Genomic DNA, 18903 nt, shown 5'->3' on the forward strand with positions numbered 1-18903 from the left:
TACTAACTATGTAACTATGTAACATAACATGGGGGGGGGGGTCTCCTGGCTGTTCACACAGGTGTGTCATTGCTGTACATTGACCATGCATTGCTTCTGTGGTATTGCAAAGGCAAAGACAAATGCTTCCAGCCATCCATTGCACTAATGGATTGGTCATCAGCTGGCTGTCTATGTCCCGCATCAATATAGACCAAAGTACAGAGGGTTAGGCTATGCTATTGTGCACCTACCTGATGCATCAGAAGGTGCGAGGCCCTTGCTAAATTCTGTGCACAGACTTTGAGATCTATGCTTTAGACTGTATCTAAACCTGCTCCAACATGGACTGACATTCTGGCCTACTTTCAGCCGATGCGACTTGTCTGTCGCTGAACAGTCGCTTTTTATGTATTCAGCACCTATGTATAATGTTGTAAAAATGCTCTAGAAGCTAAAGTCGCAGAAATGTCACACATATTTGGCCTGCAACTTTCTGTGCGACAAATTCAGACAGGAAAAATCAGTATAAATCCTTAGAAAATTATCCCCCAGTGTCTCCATCTGCTGGCGGTATTGAATAAGCATTGCTGCACTGATGGGGTATGCATTAGACGAAAAAAAAGAAGAAAAAGAAGAATAATACGCCCAGAAAAGAGGCGAAAAGGAGAAAAACGTAAAAAAACGTGAAAAAAAAGTAAGAGGAAGAGAAGGGAAAAAAAGGTGGAAATGGGTTTAAAAGTGATTTCGGCGGAGAAATATATATATATATATATATATATATATATATATATATATATATATATATATATATATGCGCACACACACACATAGATATAAACGTATTCTCCGTTGAGATATTGCAGCCGCTGCTGTGTCCAGGCCCAGGAGCCTTAGCACTGTGCTGTGATGTCACTCAATACCACTGACATCACTAGGTGTAAACAACATCTCTCCTTTGCTGTGTATGTGACTATGGAGCTGTTTGGTGATGTCGTCTATTACGGCCTTCATAGAAGCAACAGGAGATTGTTGCATCCATCTTGAACCCTCAGAACTACAGTGCTATGATGTCACTCACTTCCACAGGCCTTGCAGAGTGTAAACAACAACAACCCAGCTTTGTTGTGTATGTAACCAAAGGGATTTGTGATGTCACCTAGAACCTTCACAGCAGCGACAGCTTTATGAGGAGCATCAGCACTGCTCTGCCTGAGCAGAACCATCACCGCCATAGGTTGTCAAATAACCCGGATTTAACCCACACAGGTAAGTCCAATGGGGTGCAGGCATGTCCTCTATGCTTACAGCTTCCCGTGGGTGTTGGTTTGATACCGTTTGGGGACAGCCAAGGAGGCATCTGCAGGCAACAAAGGTAGGTGTGTGCTTGTGTGTGTGTTTCCTATGCAGATCCTAAGCCCAGTGTCACATGCAAGTAGGAGGAGTAAGAAGGGTTCCTGGCAAATCCGGGTTATGGATTGCATTTAAAAAGGCCCCGTGGGAGTGCAATGGGCCCCTGTCTTGCTGCTTAGCAATAATGGTATGGGTTTAGGTTCTGCTGTGTGTACTGGTGGTTGACTGCCCCCCAGCCCAGAGTGTGCATGGAAAATTGTCTGGCAGCCTCCCTGACAGCAAGCAGTGATAGTGCCCATGAAGGGGACCTTGTTGGGCCCGCCCCTTTCATGGTTATCGCTTCTCGGCCTTTTGGCTAAGATCAAGTGTAGTATCTGTTCTTATCAGTTTAATATCTGATACGTCCCCTATCTGGGGACCATATATTAAATGGATTTTTGAGAACGGGGGCCGATTTCGAAGCTTGCTTCCGTCGCCCTATGCATTGACCCGATATGGCAGTATCTTCGGGTACAGTGCACCACCCCCTTACAGGGTTAAAAAGAAAGATTCCTACTTTCATTGCTACCTGCTTGCTGGCTAGCCAGCTAGCCAGCCCTGTGGGCCTTGCTGCTGCTGCAGCCAAAAAACAAAAGGTGGTGCTGCTGCTGCTTCTGCTGCTTCTGCTTCTGCTTGTGTCTGGCCCCTGTTGGAGCGTCCAGGCACAGGACTTCTGCTGCTGCTGACTAAATGGCCTCCTTAATTGGATCATTTGAGTAGCCAGCACACCTGTGCAGGTAGGGCATGACATGATAGGCAGCTGCCTTGATAGCGGGTGGGTGCTGAATGTTCCTAATTGACAAAATAAGATTAATGCTTATGAAGAAATATAAAATCTCATCCCTTCCCCAATATCGCGCCACACCCCTACCCCTTAATTCCCTGGTTGAACGTGATGGACATATGTCTTTTTTCGACCGTACTAACTATGTAACTATGTAACATAACATGGGGGGGGGGGTCTCCTGGCTGTTCACACAGGTGTGTCATTGCTGTACATTGACCATGCATTGCTTCTGTGGTATTGCAAAGGCAAAGACAAATGCTTCCAGCCATCCATTGCACTAATGGATTGGTCATCAGCTGGCTGTCTATGTCCCGCATCAATATAGACCAAAGTACAGAGGGTTAGGCTATGCTATTGTGCACCTACCTGATGCATCAGAAGGTGCAAGGCCCTTGCTAAATTCTGTGCACAGACTTTGAGATCTATGCTTTAGACTGTATCTAAACCTGCTCCAACATGGACTGACATTCTGGCCTACTTTCAGCCGATGCGACTTGTCTGTCGCTGAACAGTCGCTTTTTATGTATTCAGCACCTATGTATAATGTTGTAAAAATGCTCTAGAAGCTAAAGTCGCAGAAATGTCACACATATTTGGCCTGCAACTTTCTGTGCGACAAATTCAGACAGGAAAAATCAGTATAAATCCTTAGAAAATTATCCCCCAGTGTCTCCATCTGCTGGCGGTATTGAATAAGCATTGCTGCACTGATGGGGTATGCATTAGACGAAAAAAAAGAAGAAAAAGAAGAATAATACGCCCAGAAAAGAGGCGAAAAGGAGAAAAACGTAAAAAAACGTGAAAAAAAAGTAAGAGGAAGAGAAGGGAAAAAAAGGTGGAAATGGGTTTAAAAGTGATTTCGGCGGAGAAATATATATATATATATATATATATATATATATATATATATATACGCACACACACACATAGATATAAACGTATTCTCCGTTGAGATATTGCAGCCGCTGCTGTGTCCAGGCCCAGGAGCCTTAGCACTGTGCTGTGATGTCACTCAATACCACTGACATCACTAGGTGTAAACAACATCTCTCCTTTGCTGTGTATGTGACTATGGAGCTGTTTGGTGATGTCGTCTATTACGGCCTTCATAGAAGCAACAGGAGATTGTTGCATCCATCTTGAACCCTCAGAACTACAGTGCTATGATGTCACTCACTTCCACAGGCCTTGCAGAGTGTAAACAACAACAACCCAGCTTTGTTGTGTATGTAACCAAAGGGATTTGTGATGTCACCTAGAACCTTCACAGCAGCGACAGCTTTATGAGGAGCATCAGCACTGCTCTGCCTGAGCAGAACCATCACCGCCATAGGTTGTCAAATAACCCGGATTTAACCCACACAGGTAAGTCCAATGGGGTGCAGGCATGTCCTCTATGCTTACAGCTTCCCGTGGGTGTTGGTTTGATACCGTTTGGGGACAGCCAAGGAGGCATCTGCAGGCAACAAAGGTAGGTGTGTGCTTGTGTGTGTGTTTCCTATGCAGATCCTAAGCCCAGTGTCACATGCAAGTAGGAGGAGTAAGAAGGGTTCCTGGCAAATCCGGGTTATGGATTGCATTTAAAAAGGCCCCGTGGGAGTGCAATGGGCCCCTGTCTTGCTGCTTAGCAATAATGGTATGGGTTTAGGTTCTGCTGTGTGTACTGGTGGTTGACTGCCCCCCAGCCCAGAGTGTGCATGGAAAATTGTCTGGCAGCCTCCCTGACAGCAAGCAGTGATAGTGCCCATGAAGGGGACCTTGTTGGGCCCGCCCCTTTCACGGTTATCGCTTCTCGGCCTTTTGGCTAAGATCAAGTGTAGTATCTGTTCTTATCAGTTTAATATCTGATACGTCCCCTATCTGGGGACCATATATTAAATGGATTTTTGAGAACGGGGGCCGATTTCGAAGCTTGCTTCCGTCGCCCTATGCATTGACCCGATATGGCAGTATCTTCGGGTACAGTGCACCACCCCCTTACAGGGTTAAAAAGAAAGATTCCTACTTTCATTGCTACCTGCTTGCTGGCTAGCCAGCTAGCCAGCCCTGTGGGCCTTGCTGCTGCTGCAGCCAAAAAACAAAAGGTGGTGCTGCTGCTGCTTCTGCTGCTTCTGCTTCTGCTTGTGTCTGGCCCCTGTTGGAGCGTCCAGGCACAGGACTTCTGCTGCTGCTGACTAAATGGCCTCCTTAATTGGATCATTTGAGTAGCCAGCACACCTGTGCAGGTAGGGCATGACATGATAGGCAGCTGCCTTGATAGCGGGTGGGTGCTGAATGTTCCTAATTGACAAAATAAGATTAATGCTTATGAAGAAATATAAAATCTCATCCCTTCCCCAATATCGCGCCACACCCCTACCCCTTAATTCCCTGGTTGAACGTGATGGACATATGTCTTTTTTCGACCGTACTAACTATGTAACTATGTAACATAACATGGGGGGGGGGGTCTCCTGGCTGTTCACACAGGTGTGTCATTGCTGTACATTGACCATGCATTGCTTCTGTGGTATTGCAAAGGCAAAGACAAATGCTTCCAGCCATCCATTGCACTAATGGATTGGTCATCAGCTGGCTGTCTATGTCCCGCATCAATATAGACCAAAGTACAGAGGGTTAGGCTATGCTATTGTGCACCTACCTGATGCATCAGAAGGTGCGAGGCCCTTGCTAAATTCTGTGCACAGACTTTGAGATCTATGCTTTAGACTGTATCTAAACCTGCTCCAACATGGACTGACATTCTGGCCTACTTTCAGCCGATGCGACTTGTCTGTCGCTGAACAGTCGCTTTTTATGTATTCAGCACCTATGTATAATGTTGTAAAAATGCTCTAGAAGCTAAAGTCGCAGAAATGTCACACATATTTGGCCTGCAACTTTCTGTGCGACAAATTCAGACAGGAAAAATCAGTATAAATCCTTAGAAAATTATCCCCCAGTGTCTCCATCTGCTGGCGGTATTGAATAAGCATTGCTGCACTGATGGGGTATGCATTAGACGAAAAAAAAGAAGAAAAAGAAGAATAATACGCCCAGAAAAGAGGCGAAAAGGAGAAAAACGTAAAAAAACGTGAAAAAAAAGTAAGAGGAAGAGAAGGGAAAAAAAGGTGGAAATGGGTTTAAAAGTGATTTCGGCGGAGAAATATATATATATATATATATATATATATATATATATATATATATGCGCACACACACACATAGATATAAACGTATTCTCCGTTGAGATATTGCAGCCGCTGCTGTGTCCAGGCCCAGGAGCCTTAGCACTGTGCTGTGATGTCACTCAATACCACTGACATCACTAGGTGTAAACAACATCTCTCCTTTGCTGTGTATGTGACTATGGAGCTGTTTGGTGATGTCGTCTATTACGGCCTTCATAGAAGCAACAGGAGATTGTTGCATCCATCTTGAACCCTCAGAACTACAGTGCTATGATGTCACTCACTTCCACAGGCCTTGCAGAGTGTAAACAACAACAACCCAGCTTTGTTGTGTATGTAACCAAAGGGATTTGTGATGTCACCTAGAACCTTCACAGCAGCGACAGCTTTATGAGGAGCATCAGCACTGCTCTGCCTGAGCAGAACCATCACCGCCATAGGTTGTCAAATAACCCGGATTTAACCCACACAGGTAAGTCCAATGGGGTGCAGGCATGTCCTCTATGCTTACAGCTTCCCGTGGGTGTTGGTTTGATACCGTTTGGGGACAGCCAAGGAGGCATCTGCAGGCAACAAAGGTAGGTGTGTGCTTGTGTGTGTGTTTCCTATGCAGATCCTAAGCCCAGTGTCACATGCAAGTAGGAGGAGTAAGAAGGGTTCCTGGCAAATCCGGGTTATGGATTGCATTTAAAAAGGCCCCGTGGGAGTGCAATGGGCCCCTGTCTTGCTGCTTAGCAATAATGGTATGGGTTTAGGTTCTGCTGTGTGTACTGGTGGTTGACTGCCCCCCAGCCCAGAGTGTGCATGGAAAATTGTCTGGCAGCCTCCCTGACAGCAAGCAGTGATAGTGCCCATGAAGGGGACCTTGTTGGGCCCGCCCCTTTCACGGTTATCGCTTCTCGGCCTTTTGGCTAAGATCAAGTGTAGTATCTGTTCTTATCAGTTTAATATCTGATACGTCCCCTATCTGGGGACCATATATTAAATGGATTTTTGAGAACGGGGGCCGATTTCGAAGCTTGCTTCCGTCGCCCTATGCATTGACCCGATATGGCAGTATCTTCGGGTACAGTGCACCACCCCCTTACAGGGTTAAAAAGAAAGATTCCTACTTTCATTGCTACCTGCTTGCTGGCTAGCCAGCTAGCCAGCCCTGTGGGCCTTGCTGCTGCTGCAGCCAAAAAACAAAAGGTGGTGCTGCTGCTGCTTCTGCTGCTTCTGCTTCTGCTTGTGTCTGGCCCCTGTTGGAGCGTCCAGGCACAGGACTTCTGCTGCTGCTGACTAAATGGCCTCCTTAATTGGATCATTTGAGTAGCCAGCACACCTGTGCAGGTAGGGCATGACATGATAGGCAGCTGCCTTGATAGCGGGTGGGTGCTGAATGTTCCTAATTGACAAAATAAGATTAATGCTTATGAAGAAATATAAAATCTCATCCCTTCCCCAATATCGCGCCACACCCCTACCCCTTAATTCCCTGGTTGAACGTGATGGACATATGTCTTTTTTCGACCGTACTAACTATGTAACTATGTAACATAACATGGGGGGGGGGGGTCTCCTGGCTGTTCACACAGGTGTGTCATTGCTGTACATTGACCATGCATTGCTTCTGTGGTATTGCAAAGGCAAAGACAAATGCTTCCAGCCATCCATTGCACTAATGGATTGGTCATCAGCTGGCTGTCTATGTCCCGCATCAATATAGACCAAAGTACAGAGGGTTAGGCTATGCTATTGTGCACCTACCTGATGCATCAGAAGGTGCGAGGCCCTTGCTAAATTCTGTGCACAGACTTTGAGATCTATGCTTTAGACTGTATCTAAACCTGCTCCAACATGGACTGACATTCTGGCCTACTTTCAGCCGATGCGACTTGTCTGTCGCTGAACAGTCGCTTTTTATGTATTCAGCACCTATGTATAATGTTGTAAAAATGCTCTAGAAGCTAAAGTCGCAGAAATGTCACACATATTTGGCCTGCAACTTTCTGTGCGACAAATTCAGACAGGAAAAATCAGTATAAATCCTTAGAAAATTATCCCCCAGTGTCTCCATCTGCTGGCGGTATTGAATAAGCATTGCTGCACTGATGGGGTATGCATTAGACGAAAAAAAAGAAGAAAAAGAAGAATAATACGCCCAGAAAAGAGGCGAAAAGGAGAAAAACGTAAAAAAACGTGAAAAAAAAGTAAGAGGAAGAAAAGGGAAAAAAAGGTGGAAATGGGTTTAAAAGTGATTTCGGCGGAGAAATATATATATATATATATATATATATATATATATATATATATGCGCACACACACACATAGATATAAACGTATTCTCCGTTGAGATATTGCAGCCGCTGCTGTGTCCAGGCTCAGGAGCCTTAGCACTGTGCTGTGATGTCACTCAATACCACTGACATCACTAGGTGTAAACAACATCTCTCCTTTGCTGTGTATGTGACTATGGAGCTGTTTGGTGATGTCGTCTATTACGGCCTTCATAGAAGCAACAGGAGATTGTTGCATCCATCTTGAACCCTCAGAACTACAGTGCTATGATGTCACTCACTTCCACAGGCCTTGCAGAGTGTAAACAACAACAACCCAGCTTTGTTGTGTATGTAACCAAAGGGATTTGTGATGTCACCTAGAACCTTCACAGCAGCGACAGCTTTATGAGGAGCATCAGCACTGCTCTGCCTGAGCAGAACCATCACCGCCATAGGTTGTCAAATAACCCGGATTTAACCCACACAGGTAAGTCCAATGGGGTGCAGGCATGTCCTCTATGCTTACAGCTTCCCGTGGGTGTTGGTTTGATACCGTTTGGGGACAGCCAAGGAGGCATCTGCAGGCAACAAAGGTAGGTGTGTGCTTGTGTGTGTGTTTCCTATGCAGATCCTAAGCCCAGTGTCACATGCAAGTAGGAGGAGTAAGAAGGGTTCCTGGCAAATCCGGGTTATGGATTGCATTTAAAAAGGCCCCGTGGGAGTGCAATGGGCCCCTGTCTTGCTGCTTAGCAATAATGGTATGGGTTTAGGTTCTGCTGTGTGTACTGGTGGTTGACTGCCCCCCAGCCCAGAGTGTGCATGGAAAATTGTCTGGCAGCCTCCCTGACAGCAAGCAGTGATAGTGCCCATGAAGGGGACCTTGTTGGGCCCGCCCCTTTCACGGTTATCGCTTCTCGGCCTTTTGGCTAAGATCAAGTGTAGTATCTGTTCTTATCAGTTTAATATCTGATACGTCCCCTATCTGGGGACCATATATTAAATGGATTTTTGAGAACGGGGGCCGATTTCGAAGCTTGCTTCCGTCGCCCTATGCATTGACCCGATATGGCAGTATCTTCGGGTACAGTGCACCACCCCCTTACAGGGTTAAAAAGAAAGATTCCTACTTTCATTGCTACCTGCTTGCTGGCTAGCCAGCTAGCCAGCCCTGTGGGCCTTGCTGCTGCTGCAGCCAAAAAACAAAAGGTGGTGCTGCTGCTGCTTCTGCTGCTTCTGCTTCTGCTTGTGTCTGGCCCCTGTTGGAGCGTCCAGGCACAGGACTTCTGCTGCTGCTGACTAAATGGCCTCCTTAATTGGATCATTTGAGTAGCCAGCACACCTGTGCAGGTAGGGCATGACATGATAGGCAGCTGCCTTGATAGCGGGTGGGTGCTGAATGTTCCTAATTGACAAAATAAGATTAATGCTTATGAAGAAATATAAAATCTCATCCCTTCCCCAATATCGCGCCACACCCCTACCCCTTAATTCCCTGGTTGAACGTGATGGACATATGTCTTTTTTCGACCGTACTAACTATGTAACTATGTAACATAACATGGGGGGGGGGGTCTCCTGGCTGTTCACACAGGTGTGTCATTGCTGTACATTGACCATGCATTGCTTCTGTGGTATTGCAAAGGCAAAGACAAATGCTTCCAGCCATCCATTGCACTAATGGATTGGTCATCAGCTGGCTGTCTATGTCCCGCATCAATATAGACCAAAGTACAGAGGGTTAGGCTATGCTATTGTGCACCTACCTGATGCATCAGAAGGTGCGAGGCCCTTGCTAAATTCTGTGCACAGACTTTGAGATCTATGCTTTAGACTGTATCTAAACCTGCTCCAACATGGACTGACATTCTGGCCTACTTTCAGCCGATGCGACTTGTCTGTCGCTGAACAGTCGCTTTTTATGTATTCAGCACCTATGTATAATGTTGTAAAAATGCTCTAGAAGCTAAAGTCGCAGAAATGTCACACATATTTGGCCTGCAACTTTCTGTGCGACAAATTCAGACAGGAAAAATCAGTATAAATCCTTAGAAAATTATCCCCCAGTGTCTCCATCTGCTGGCGGTATTGAATAAGCATTGCTGCACTGATGGGGTATGCATTAGACGAAAAAAAAGAAGAAAAAGAAGAATAATACGCCCAGAAAAGAGGCGAAAAGGAGAAAAACGTAAAAAAACGTGAAAAAAAAGTAAGAGGAAGAGAAGGGAAAAAAAGGTGGAAATGGGTTTAAAAGTGATTTCGGCGGAGAAATATATATATATATATATATATATATATATATATATATATATATATATGCGCACACACACACATAGATATAAACGTATTCTCCGTTGAGATATTGCAGCCGCTGCTGTGTCCAGGCCCAGGAGCCTTAGCACTGTGCTGTGATGTCACTCAATACAACTGACATCACTAGGTGTAAACAACATCTCTCCTTTGCTGTGTATGTGACTATGGAGCTGTTTGGTGATGTCGTCTATTACGGCCTTCATAGAAGCAACAGGAGATTGTTGCATCCATCTTGAACCCTCAGAACTACAGTGCTATGATGTCACTCACTTCCACAGGCCTTGCAGAGTGTAAACAACAACAACCCAGCTTTGTTGTGTATGTAACCAAAGGGATTTGTGATGTCACCTAGAACCTTCACAGCAGCGACAGCTTTATGAGGAGCATCAGCACTGCTCTGCCTGAGCAGAACCATCACCGCCATAGGTTGTCAAATAACCCGGATTTAACCCACACAGGTAAGTCCAATGGGGTGCAGGCATGTCCTCTATGCTTACAGCTTCCCGTGGGTGTTGGTTTGATACCGTTTGGGGACAGCCAAGGAGGCATCTGCAGGCAACAAAGGTAGGTGTGTGCTTGTGTGTGTGTTTCCTATGCAGATCCTAAGCCCAGTGTCACATGCAAGTAGGAGGAGTAAGAAGGGTTCCTGGCAAATCCGGGTTATGGATTGCATTTAAAAAGGCCCCGTGGGAGTGCAATGGGCCCCTGTCTTGCTGCTTAGCAATAATGGTATGGGTTTAGGTTCTGCTGTGTGTACTGGTGGTTGACTGCCCCCCAGCCCAGAGTGTGCATGGAAAATTGTCTGGCAGCCTCCCTGACAGCAAGCAGTGATAGTGCCCATGAAGGGGACCTTGTTGGGCCCGCCCCTTTCACGGTTATCGCTTCTCGGCCTTTTGGCTAAGATCAAGTGTAGTATCTGTTCTTATCAGTTTAATATCTGATACGTCCCCTATCTGGGGACCATATATTAAATGGATTTTTGAGAACGGGGGCCGATTTCGAAGCTTGCTTCCGTCGCCCTATGCATTGACCCGATATGGCAGTATCTTCGGGTACAGTGCACCACCCCCTTACAGGGTTAAAAAGAAAGATTCCTACTTTCATTGCTACCTGCTTGCTGGCTAGCCAGCTAGCCAGCCCTGTGGGCCTTGCTGCTGCTGCAGCCAAAAAACAAAAGGTGGTGCTGCTGCTGCTTCTGCTGCTTCTGCTTCTGCTTGTGTCTGGCCCCTGTTGGAGCGTCCAGGCACAGGACTTCTGCTGCTGCTGACTAAATGGCCTCCTTAATTGGATCATTTGAGTAGCCAGCACACCTGTGCAGGTAGGGCATGACATGATAGGCAGCTGCCTTGATAGCGGGTGGGTGCTGAATGTTCCTAATTGACAAAATAAGATTAATGCTTATGAAGAAATATAAAATCTCATCCCTTCCCCAATATCGCGCCACACCCCTACCCCTTAATTCCCTGGTTGAACGTGATGGACATATGTCTTTTTTCGACCGTACTAACTATGTAACTATGTAACATAACATGGGGGGGGGGGTCTCCTGGCTGTTCACACAGGTGTGTCATTGCTGTACATTGACCATGCATTGCTTCTGTGGTATTGCAAAGGCAAAGACAAATGCTTCCAGCCATCCATTGCACTAATGGATTGGTCATCAGCTGGCTGTCTATGTCCCGCATCAATATAGACCAAAGTACAGAGGGTTAGGCTATGCTATTGTGCACCTACCTGATGCATCAGAAGGTGCGAGGCCCTTGCTAAATTCTGTGCACAGACTTTGAGATCTATGCTTTAGACTGTATCTAAACCTGCTCCAACATGGACTGACATTCTGGCCTACTTTCAGCCGATGCGACTTGTCTGTCGCTGAACAGTCGCTTTTTATGTATTCAGCACCTATGTATAATGTTGTAAAAATGCTCTAGAAGCTAAAGTCGCAGAAATGTCACACATATTTGGCCTGCAACTTTCTGTGCGACAAATTCAGACAGGAAAAATCAGTATAAATCCTTAGAAAATTATCCCCCAGTGTCTCCATCTGCTGGCGGTATTGAATAAGCATTGCTGCACTGATGGGGTATGCATTAGACGAAAAAAAAGAAGAAAAAGAAGAATAATACGCCCAGAAAAGAGGCGAAAAGGAGAAAAACGTAAAAAAACGTGAAAAAAAAGTAAGAGGAAGAGAAGGGAAAAAAAGGTGGAAATGGGTTTAAAAGTGATTTCGGCGGAGAAATATATATATATATATATATATATATATATATATATATGCGCACACACACACATAGATATAAACGTATTCTCCGTTGAGATATTGCAGCCGCTGCTGTGTCCAGGCCCAGGAGCCTTAGCACTGTGCTGTGATGTCACTCAATACCACTGACATCACTAGGTGTAAACAACATCTCTCCTTTGCTGTGTATGTGACTATGGAGCTGTTTGGTGATGTCGTCTATTACGGCCTTCATAGAAGCAACAGGAGATTGTTGCATCCATCTTGAACCCTCAGAACTACAGTGCTATGATGTCACTCACTTCCACAGGCCTTGCAGAGTGTAAACAACAACAACCCAGCTTTGTTGTGTATGTAACCAAAGGGATTTGTGATGTCACCTAGAACCTTCACAGCAGCGACAGCTTTATGAGGAGCATCAGCACTGCTCTGCCTGAGCAGAACCATCACCGCCATAGGTTGTCAAATAACCCGGATTTAACCCACACAGGTAAGTCCAATGGGGTGCAGGCATGTCCTCTATGCTTACAGCTTCCCGTGGGTGTTGGTTTGATACCGTTTGGGGACAGCCAAGGAGGCATCTGCAGGCAACAAAGGTAGGTGTGTGCTTGTGTGTGTGTTTCCTATGCAGATCCTAAGCCCAGTGTCACATGCAAGTAGGAGGAGTAAGAAGGGTTCCTGGCAAATCCGGGTTATGGATTGCATTTAAAAAGGCCCCGTGGGAGTGCAATGGGCCCCTGTCTTGCTGCTTAGCAATAATGGTATGGGTTTAGGTTCTGCTGTGTGTACTGGTGGTTGACTGCCCCCCAGCCCAGAGTGTGCATGGAAAATTGTCTGGCAGCCTCCCTGACAGCAAGCAGTGATAGTGCCCATGAAGGGGACCTTGTTGGGCCCGCCCCTTTCACGGTTATCGCTTCTCGGCCTTTTGGCTAAGATCAAGTGTAGTATCTGTTCTTATCAGTTTAATATCTGATACGTCCCCTATCTGGGGACCATATATTAAATGGATTTTTGAGAACGGGGGCCGATTTCGAAGCTTGCTTCCGTCGCCCTATGCATTGACCCGATATGGCAGTATCTTCGGGTACAGTGCACCACCCCCTTACAGGGTTAAAAAGAAAGATTCCTACTTTCATTGCTACCTGCTTGCTGGCTAGCCAGCTAGCCAGCCCTGTGGGCCTTGCTGCTGCTGCAGCCAAAAAACAAAAGGTGGTGCTGCTGCTGCTTCTGCTGCTTCTGCTTCTGCTTGTGTCTGGCCCCTGTTGGAGCGTCCAGGCACAGGACTTCTGCTGCTGCTGACTAAATGGCCTCCTTAATTGGATCATTTGAGTAGCCAGCACACCTGTGCAGGTAGGGCATGACATGATAGGCAGCTGCCTTGATAGCGGGTGGGTGCTGAATGTTCCTAATTGACAAAATAAGATTAATGCTTATGAAGAAATATAAAATCTCATCCCTTCCCCAATATCGCGCCACACCCCTACCCCTTAATTCCCTGGTTGAACGTGATGGACATATGTCTTTTTTCGACCGTACTAACTATGTAACTATGTAACATAACATGGGGGGGGGGGGTCTCCTGGCTGTTCACACAGGTGTGTCATTGCTGTACATTGACCATGCATTGCTTCTGTGGTATTGCAAAGGCAAAGACAAATGCTTCCAGCCATCCATTGCACTAATGGATTGGTCATCAGCTGGCTGTCTATGTCCCGCATCAATATAGACCAAAGTACAGAGGGTTAGGCTATGCTATTGTGCACCTACCTGATGCATCAGAAGGTGCGAGGCCCTTGCTAAATTCTGTGCACAGACTTTGAGATCTATGCTTTAGACTGTATCTAAACCTGCTCCAACATGGACTGACATTCTGGCCTACTTTCAGCCGATGCGACTTGTCTGTCGCTGAACAGTCGCTTTTTATGTATTCAGCACCTATGTATAATGTTGTAAAAATGCTCTAGAAGCTAAAGTCGCAGAAATGTCACACATATTTGGCCTGCAACTTTCTGTGCGACAAATTCAGACAGGAAAAATCAGTATAAATCCTTAGAAAATTATCCCCCAGTGTCTCCATCTGCTGGCGGTATTGAATAAGCATTGCTGCACTGATGGGGTATGCATTAGACGAAAAAAAAGAAGAAAAAGAAGAATAATACGCCCAGAAAAGAGGCGAAAAGGAGAAAAACGTAAAAAAACGTGAAAAAAAAGTAAGAGGAAGAGAAGGGAAAAAAAGGTGGAAATGGGTTTAAAAGTGATTTCGGCGGAGAAATATATATATATATATATATATATATATATATATATATATATATATATATATATGCGCACACACACACATAGATATAAACGTATTCTCCGTTGAGATATTGCAGCCGCTGCTGTGTCCAGGCCCAGGAGCCTTAGCACTGTGCTGTGATGTCACTCAATACCACTGACATCACTAGGTGTAAACAACATCTCTCCTTTGCTGTGTATGTGACTATGGAGCTGTTTGGTGATGTCGTCTATTACGGCCTTCATAGAAGCAACAGGAGATTGTTGCATCCATCTTGAACCCTCAGAACTACAGTGCTATGATGTCACTCACTTCCACAGGCCTTGCAGAGTGTAAACAACAACAACCCAGCTTTGTTGTGTATGTAACCAAAGGGATTTGTGATGTCACCTAGAACCTTCACAGCAGCGACAGCTTTATGAGGAGCATCAGCACTGCTCTGCCTGAGCAGAACCATCACCGCCATAGGTTGTCAAATAACCCGGATTTAACCCACACAGGTAAGTCCAATGGGGTGCAGGCATGTCCTCTATGCTTACAGCTTCCCGTGGGTGTTGGTTTGATACCGTTTGGGGACAGCCAAGGAGGCATCTGCAGGCAACAAAGGTAGGTGTGTGCTTGTGTGTGTGTTTCCTATGCAGATCCTAAGCCCAGTGTCACATGCAAGTAGGAGGAGTAAGAAGGGTTCCTGGCAAATCCGGGTTATGGATTGCATTTAAAAAGGCCCCGTGGGAGTGCAATGGGCCCCTGTCTTGCTGCTTAGCAATAATGGTATGGGTTTAGGTTCTGCTGTGTGTACTGGTGGTTGACTGCCCCCCAGCCCAGAGTGTGCATGGAAAATTGTCTGGCAGCCTCCCTGACAGCAAGCAGTGATAGTGCCCATGAAGGGGACCTTGTTGGGCCCGCCCCTTTCACGGTTATCGCTTCTCGGCCTTTTGGCTAAGATCAAGTGTAGTATCTGTTCTTATCAGTTTAATATCTGATACGTCCCCTATCTGGGGACCATATATTAAATGGATTTTTGAGAACGGGGGCCGATTTCGAAGCTTGCTTCCGTCGCCCTATGCATTGACCCGATATGGCAGTATCTTCGGGTACAGTGCACCACCCCCTTACAGGGTTAAAAAGAAAGATTCCTACTTTCATTGCTACCTGCTTGCTGGCTAGCCAGCTAGCCAGCCCTGTGGGCCTTGCTGCTGCTGCAGCCAAAAAACAAAAGGTGGTGCTGCTGCTGCTTCTGCTGCTTCTGCTTCTGCTTGTGTCTGGCCCCTGTTGGAGCGTCCAGGCACAGGACTTCTGCTGCTGCTGACTAAATGGCCTCCTTAATTGGATCATTTGAGTAGCCAGCACACCTGTGCAGGTAGGGCATGACATGATAGGCAGCTGCCTTGATAGCGGGTGGGTGCTGAATGTTCCTAATTGACAAAATAAGATTAATGCTTATGAAGAAATATAAAATCTCATCCCTTCCCCAATATCGCGCCACACCCCTACCCCTTAATTCCCTGGTTGAACGTGATGGACATATGTCTTTTTTCGACCGTACTAACTATGTAACTATGTAACATAACATGGGGGGGGGGGGTCTCCTGGCTGTTCACACAGGTGTGTCATTGCTGTACATTGACCATGCATTGCTTCTGTGGTATTGCAAAGGCAAAGACAAATGCTTCCAGCCATCCATTGCACTAATGGATTGGTCATCAGCTGGCTGTCTATGTCCCGCATCAATATAGACCAAAGTACAGAGGGTTAGGCTATGCTATTGTGCACCTACCTGATGCATCAGAAGGTGCGAGGCCCTTGCTAAATTCTGTGCACAGACTTTGAGATCTATGCTTTAGACTGTATCTAAACCTGCTCCAACATGGACTGACATTCTGGCCTACTTTCAGCCGATGCGACTTGTCTGTCGCTGAACAGTCGCTTTTTATGTATTCAGCACCTATGTATAATGTTGTAAAAATGCTCTAGAAGCTAAAGTCGCAGAAATGTCACACATATTTGGCCTGCAACTTTCTGTGCGACAAATTCAGACAGGAAAAATCAGTATAAATCCTTAGAAAATTATCCCCCAGTGTCTCCATCTGCTGGCGGTATTGAATAAGCATTGCTGCACTGATGGGGTATGCATTAGACGAAAAAAAAGAAGAAAAAGAAGAATAATACGCCCAGAAAAGAGGCGAAAAGGAGAAAAACGTAAAAAAACGTGAAAAAAAAGTAAGAGGAAGAGAAGGGAAAAAAAGGTGGAAATGGGTTTAAAAGTGATTTCGGCGGAGAAATATATATATATATATATATATATATATATATATATATGCGCACACACACACATAGATATAAACGTATTCTCCGTTGAGATATTGCAGCCGCTGCTGTGTCCAGGCCCAGGAGCCTTAGCACTGTGCTGTGATGTCACTCAATACCACTGACATCACTAGGTGTAAACAACATCTCTCCTTTGCTGTGTATGTGACTATGGAGCTGTTTGGTGATGTCGTCTATTACGGCCTTCATAGAAGCAACAGGAGATTGTTGCATCCATCTTGAACCCTCAGAACTACAGTGCTATGATGTCACTCACTTCCACAGGCCTTGCAGAGTGTAAACAACAACAACCCAGCTTTGTTGTGTATGTAACCAAAGGGATTTGTGATGTCACCTAGAACCTTCACAGCAGCGACAGCTTTATGAGGAGCATCAGCACTGCTCTGCCTGAGCAGAACCATCACCGCCATAGGTTGTCAAATAACCCGGATTTAACCCACACAGGTAAGTCCAATGGGGTGCAGGCATGTCCTCTATGCTTACAGCTTCCCGTGGGTGTTGGTTTGATACCGTTTGGGGACAGCCAAGGAGGCATCTGCAGGCAACAAAGGTAGGTGTGTGCTTGTGTGTGTGTTTCCTATGCAGATCCTAAGCCCAGTGTCACATGCAAGTAGGAGGAGTAAGAAGGGTTCCTGGCAAATCCGGGTTATGGATTGCATTTAAAAAGGCCCCGTGGGAGTGCAATGGGCCCCTGTCTTGCTGCTTAGCAATAATGGTATGGGTTTAGGTTCTGCTGTGTGTACTGGTGGTTGACTGCCCCCCAGCCCAGAGTGTGCATGGAAAATTGTCTGGCAGCCTCCCTGACAGCAAGCAGTGATAGTGCCCATGAAGGGGACCTTGTTGGGCCCGCCCCTTTCACGGTTATCGCTTCTCGGCCTTTTGGCTAAGATCAAGTGTAGTATCTGTTCTTATCAGTTTAATATCTGATACGTCCCCTATCTGGGGACCATATATTAAATGGATTTTTGAGAACGGGGGCCGATTTCGAAGCTTGCTTCCGTCGCCCTATGCATTGACCCGATATGGCAGTATCTTCGGGTACAGTGCACCACCCCCTTACAGGGTTAAAAAGAAAGATTCCTACTTTCATTGCTACCTGCTTGCTGGCTAGCCAGCTAGCCAGCCCTGTGGGCCTTGCTGCTGCTGCAGCCAAAAAACAAAAGGTGGTGCTGCTGCTGCTTCTGCTGCTTCTGCTTCTGCTTGTGTCTGGCCCCTGTTGGAGCGTCCAGGCACAGGACTTCTGCTGCTGCTGACTAAATGGCCTCCTTAATTGGATCATTTGAGTAGCCAGCACACCTGTGCAGGTAGGGCATGACATGATAGGCAGCTGCCTTGATAGCGGGTGGGTGCTGAATGTTCCTAATTGACAAAATAAGATTAATGCTTATGAAGAAATATAAAATCTCATCCCTTCCCCAATATCGCGCCACACCCCTACCCCTTAATTCCCTGGTTGAACGTGATGGACATATGTCTTTTTTCGACCGTACTAACTATGTAACTATGTAACATAACATGGGGGGGGGGGGTCTCCTGGCTGTTCACACAGGTGTGTCATTGCTGTACATTGACCATGCATTGCTTCTGTGGTATTGCAAAGGCAAAGACAAATGCTTCCAGCCATCCATTGCACTAATGGATTGGTCATCAGCTGGCTGTCTATGTCCCGCATCAATATAGACCAAAGTACAGAGGGTTAGGCTATGCTATTGTGCACCTACCTGATGCATCAGAAGGTGCGAGGCCCTTGCTAAATTCTGTGCACAGACTTTGAGATCTATGCTTTAGACTGTATCTAAACCTGCTCCAACATGGACTGACATTCTGGCCTACTTTCAGCCGATGCGACTTGTCTGTCGCTGAACAGTCGCTTTTTATGTATTCAGCACCTATGTATAATGTTGTAAAAATGCTCTAGAAGCTAAAGTCGCAGAAATGTCACACATATTTGGCCTGCAACTTTCTGTGCGACAAATTCAGACAGGAAAAATCAGTATAAATCCTTAGAAAATTATCCCCCAGTGTCTCCATCTGCTGGCGGTATTGAATAAGCATTGCTGCACTGATGGGGTATGCATTAGACGAAAAAAAAGAAGAAAAAGAAGAATAATACGCCCAGAAAAGAGGCGAAAAGGAGAAAAACGTAAAAAAACGTGAAA

At 45.9% G+C, this 18903-nt stretch overlaps 8 non-coding genes across 8 annotated transcripts; all 8 read left to right on the forward strand.

The window, feature by feature from the left end:
* Positions 1-1667: 1667 nt before the first annotated feature.
* LOC130333993 (U2 spliceosomal RNA) lies at positions 1668-1858 on the forward strand. The gene has a single exon (XR_008876026.1). It is a non-coding gene; the product is annotated as a U2 spliceosomal RNA (small nuclear RNA).
* Positions 1859-3942: 2084 nt separating this feature from the next.
* LOC130333995 (U2 spliceosomal RNA) lies at positions 3943-4133 on the forward strand. Its single transcript, XR_008876027.1, has one exon. It is a non-coding gene; the product is annotated as a U2 spliceosomal RNA (small nuclear RNA).
* A 2086-nt stretch (positions 4134-6219) lies between these two features.
* LOC130333871 (U2 spliceosomal RNA) lies at positions 6220-6410 on the forward strand. The gene has a single exon (XR_008875923.1). It is a non-coding gene; the product is annotated as a U2 spliceosomal RNA (small nuclear RNA).
* A 2085-nt stretch (positions 6411-8495) lies between these two features.
* Positions 8496-8686, forward strand: LOC130333873 (U2 spliceosomal RNA). The gene has a single exon (XR_008875924.1). It is a non-coding gene; the product is annotated as a U2 spliceosomal RNA (small nuclear RNA).
* A 2090-nt stretch (positions 8687-10776) lies between these two features.
* On the forward strand, positions 10777-10967 carry LOC130333874 (U2 spliceosomal RNA). The gene has a single exon (XR_008875925.1). It is a non-coding gene; the product is annotated as a U2 spliceosomal RNA (small nuclear RNA).
* A 2080-nt stretch (positions 10968-13047) lies between these two features.
* LOC130333875 (U2 spliceosomal RNA) lies at positions 13048-13238 on the forward strand. Its single transcript, XR_008875926.1, has one exon. It is a non-coding gene; the product is annotated as a U2 spliceosomal RNA (small nuclear RNA).
* Positions 13239-15335: 2097 nt separating this feature from the next.
* On the forward strand, positions 15336-15526 carry LOC130333876 (U2 spliceosomal RNA). The gene has a single exon (XR_008875927.1). It is a non-coding gene; the product is annotated as a U2 spliceosomal RNA (small nuclear RNA).
* Positions 15527-17607: 2081 nt separating this feature from the next.
* LOC130333878 (U2 spliceosomal RNA) lies at positions 17608-17798 on the forward strand. Its single transcript, XR_008875929.1, has one exon. It is a non-coding gene; the product is annotated as a U2 spliceosomal RNA (small nuclear RNA).
* The last annotated feature ends 1105 nt before the right edge of the window (positions 17799-18903 follow it).

This window comes from Hyla sarda, unplaced genomic scaffold (genome assembly GCF_029499605.1).
Source record: "Hyla sarda isolate aHylSar1 unplaced genomic scaffold, aHylSar1.hap1 scaffold_420, whole genome shotgun sequence".
NCBI classification, from domain to species: Eukaryota; Metazoa; Chordata; class Amphibia; order Anura; family Hylidae; genus Hyla; species Hyla sarda.